This window comes from Apium graveolens, chromosome 6 (assembly GCF_009905375.1).
Source record: "Apium graveolens cultivar Ventura chromosome 6, ASM990537v1, whole genome shotgun sequence".
NCBI classification, from domain to species: Eukaryota; Viridiplantae; Streptophyta; class Magnoliopsida; order Apiales; family Apiaceae; genus Apium; species Apium graveolens.
The window spans coordinates 50,735,258-50,740,048 of NC_133652.1; positions in this window are offsets into that span (position 1 = coordinate 50,735,258).

Sequence of the window (4,791 nt, forward strand, 5' to 3'; positions counted from 1 at the left end):
TGCACCCCTCCCCCTTCCTTTTTCTTTTTCCGGCCATCTTTTTATTTTTTTCCGGCCAATCCCTCTTTATTCCTTTACCAATTCCCTTTTCTTCTATTTTTCTACAACTCAATCACCCGCATCTCAAAAACCATTTTTTATCTTTATTTTTCGAACAAAAACTTAGATGGGTCTTTAAAATTTGGTGTTTTAATTTCGTTTTTTATTATGGGTTTGTGTTTAAGAAAGTTGGAGGAGTATATGTATGAATTTTTTGAAGTGAAAACTTGAAATTTGTATAAATTAAATTTGGTATGATTTTTGATTCATATATTTGTTCTTGATGAATTGTTTTATGTTAATATAATTATTGATAATCGATTGTACGTTATTAGCTATGCTTGGGATACTAGTTTGTTGAATTTTGTTGAGATTTACATGATTTTGAGTTTGGCCGGAAAATTATGATTTTAATCGGAAAATGCATTATATAATTGATATGTCTTTGTTGAGGTTATATTTGAATTGTGGAAACGATGTAAACTAATTTGTTGTGTGAAATTGGACCGAAAAAACCCTTTTTTTTGCAACATCGGAGTTTTTGGAATGATTATTGTATTTTTTGAAACTTGCCGGAATCTGAGAATTTTTCCGGCAAGTTTTTTTTTTTAAATCTGGTGTTCGTTAATTCGACCGCATTCGGTCGAATTTGAAACAATGTTTATAACCGTATACGGTCGAATTTATGTTTTAGGCGGAAGTTTTAAAAAAATTCAAAATTTCAAATTTTTGGGCGGGATTTTCAAATTTTAGGTGGAAAACAAATTCTACCGATTTCGGTCGAATTTAAGCGGTTGTATTTAGCCGCTCATATACTAAATACGACCGGTTTACTAAATATTACTCGAGCATTTTCGACCGGCCCAAAAACCGGTTGTATTTAGCTAAATAAAACCGAAAACGGTCGAATTTAACTAAATACAACCGGTTTTTTTCCGGTTGTATTTACCCGTTTTTTTTGTAGTGGGTGCTGTATATGAAATAGAAAGAAGGATCAAGTATCAGATGACAGTATACATCAGATGGCAATATACAGCTGAGTATAACAAAATGATATCCTTAATGCACTTAAAAGATATTGGAAGAAAAAATACTTAACAAATCAATTTCAAACTAAGCTATAGCAGTCTTGTTTTAAAGATATATTCTAAAATAAATAATTAATTTTGATAAAAAATGAAATTATTAGTTTATATTATGGGATTTAAATGATTTAATAAAAAATATTATCTTATAAATTTAGCGAATTATTTATAATAAAAAACTCAAATTGAGATTATAAAATTTTATTATTTAATCAAGATTATTAATTTATCGAGTCTTAATGAAATTTTACTATACAAAATCTGTAGCTATCAAACTTACGGAAGTATTAGGGAAAGTTGATATAATGGTATAGACAACGGGTAAAGAATTCACTAAAAAAAATGCCTAAATTCAACCGTAAAAAAAAACGGTTGTATTTAGTTAATTACAACCGTTTTCAGTTGTATTTAGTTAATTACAACTGTTTTCGGTTGTATTTGGGTTGTATTTAACCAAATACAACCGTTTTTTGAGCTGGTTGAAAATGCTCTAGTCATATTTAATAAAACGGTGGTATTTAGCCGGTTCAATGTGCCCGGCTAAATACAACCGCGCAAATACAACCGCGTAAATACAACTGCATTCAGTCGAATTTAAATTTGAAAATCCCGCCAATAATTTTGACTTCAAATTTTTAAATTTTCGTTAAAATTTGAAAAACATGCCAAAAATGCTAAATTCGACTATATATGCTTATTTATCAAATTCGACCACTTTTAGTGAAAAATTAAATTCTACTGTTTTCAGTAGATATTCAATTTCAACCGTTTTTGGTTGATTATTATTTTCAACTGGTTTCGGTCAAATTTACATAACAAAATCCCAAAAAAAATTCTTGTTTTGAACTGCCCCTAAATAAAAAGCGATTTCTTTTCCTTGATGCACCAGACATCATAAAATAATAAATGAAAACAAATAAAACCAACACTTGCTTCAAATTCATTATACTTGTTAGCAATAGTTACGCCCAGCTAGTTTGGTCATCGATGTTTAGTACTAGAAAGTTTGATGACCATTGGTTACATGACCAATATAATTTAACAAAAGAGCTATACATAGCTTTACAAAAGAGGAGCAAAATTATAAAACCCAACATGTCATTCAGTTCATAAAAAGCTAAGTAGATATTATGCATTATTCCTGTTAGGTCACACTTTCACTGTAGAGGGGGTGAATACAGTGTTTATTACAATCAAATCAAACTTCAAGAACTTATGTAACAGAAAACAAACTTTATTGAAACAATAAACTCTGTTACAATCTGGAACTGTTATCTCTCAGTGATGAACAAAATATCACGAGAGCTGCTAGGGTTACAGTAAATAATATTCTCGATAATGATAACACTTATAGTGTAAACCCTATGTCTGTGTTTATATACTACACAGTTACAAGATAATCGCTAATTGATATGGAATATAATTTTGCTTCCTAAAATATATCAATCAGATATCTTCTATTCCAAGTATTCCATTCTTCACGGAATTCCTTCTTCATGCATATCTCTTCTTATGTTTATCTTGATCTTCTTAACTTTAATCAGCTACTGTCCTTATCTGATCATCCTTCAACACTTAAGTTCCGATATCTATCTCCTGATGCTTATCTCCTGATAACATAAGTACTGATATCCCTTAAGTTCTGACTTCCAGTATAAGTACTGATCAGTTAAGTACTGATTTGTTCTGTTCAAATAAGATCTGAAATCTAAACATAAAACATATTAGCCATGACATTATCAAATATATCTAACAATCTCCCCTAACTTGTAAATTAGCAAAATATACAAGTTTAACAGATATTTGATGATGTCAAAAACATTAAGTACAAATGCATGAGAAATAGACAAGATAACTACAACTTACAGTCCTTAAAGCTTTTACCAATTCAACTTCTGATAACAACTTTGGTCTGTATACACATCAGAATTTAAGTAGTTGTAGATCTTTGACTTGGCTTCATCATTTTCTGATCTCTCTGATGTCAGGAGTTGTTCTGAGATAATTCTTCAACAAACATTTCTCAGCATATCTGAGTTCATCAATCATTCTCCGTTTGACATCTTTAAGCTCTGCAGTATCTTCACCAGTTTGAAATATTGCAGCTCTGAGATCATTAATCTTTGCTCTTCTCAACTCCCGATCTAGTCTTATGACATAAGCTTTGTTAGACTCTAGATTGAATTCAAGCCCCTTAATACCAAGATATGTTCTGATCTGTGCAGTATTAGGCTTCATATCAACAATATCACCATTGTGATTTCTGTACTTTGGAACATATCTGCTGTCAGACTTAACAGAATAAAGCCTTTTCTGTCTCTGAATCTGTTCCTTTAAGTAGTTTGCAGCAGTCTCTGTTATTCTGTCATCCACTTGAAGTAAGAATAATACATGCTCCAATTCTTCAAAATACTTCAATAGAATGGCATTTTGTCTTATATGATAAACCCTACCATCTGTCATGAAATACAACAAGATGTGTTCCTTCAAGTAGGTATGGTAAACCATTTGTACAGATTCCAATTGATTCAATCTCTCAGGAGTTGCTCCAATACCTGGTTCACTCAAGGAAGTTGGATCATCGGTAGTGTTGTGTACTCTTCTTTCATCAGCACTTCCCAATCTAGTTTTATCTCTAGCTTCCTTTCCAGTAACTACTCTTGCTTCAAAACCACTTGGAGTACTCTTCAAAGATTGAGTCTGTTTTGCTTTAGTGAATCCTGGTAAGAGTGTTTTAGATTTATTTTCTGATATCAAGTTAACTTGAGCACTGTCAGAGGTTACTTGCTTCTTCTGAATATCAGAACTTACAATTTCTTGACTCTGAACAACTTGAGCCATGTCAGAGGTTGTTTTAAGAACTTTTCTTGAAGTCAGAGCAAGATCATCTTTTCCATCAGTAATTTCTTCTTCCTCAGGAGGTACATAAGGCTTGATAGGTTCACCAACCTTTTCTTTACCCTTGGATCTTGGATCTATCTGTGGTTGTGATCTAGCCAAAGTTTTTTCAGTATGTATCCTTTCTTTGATCACAATGCCTTTAGGTTTTGGAAGTAACTTTTTACCAGAAGCTTCAGATTTAGATGTGACTTTCTCTGATTTAAGTCTGGCTTCTTCTTCCTTTAAACTTTCCAAGTCCATCCCTGGATTTTCTTGAAGAAATAACTGTCTTGACATTTCCTCATCAAGATCTAGAAGTTCATCAGAACTTATCCTTTTACCAGCAGCAAAACTTATTCTTTTCCCAGTATCAGAACTTGTTCTGTGACTAGCTTGTCTTGATGTAAACCTTCTACCTTGACTATGACCACTACCCATTCCAGAGTTTCCTTGGTCATCTTTTCCATCATCCTTTCCTTGCAGTGTCTTGTTGGTTTTGCATTTGGACTTAATTACCTTCTCCCCCTTTTTGGCATCAGCAGGTAATAAAAGAGAGATAAGTAGTTCCACTGAGGTCTGGATTTCAGTAAGTTACGATTGCTGAGAAGCTTGATTTATCAGAATTTGATCAATCTGAGCTTGTTGCTTCTCTTGAGTTTTCTCAATATAAGCAACCCTGTCAATGGTAGGTTGGAAGAACTTTTTCTTATCAATTTTCCAAACTTGTTCCTGTTTGATAAAGTTCTCCTGAATCTTGTGTAGCTCTGCATGAGTGTTGGAATGAAGA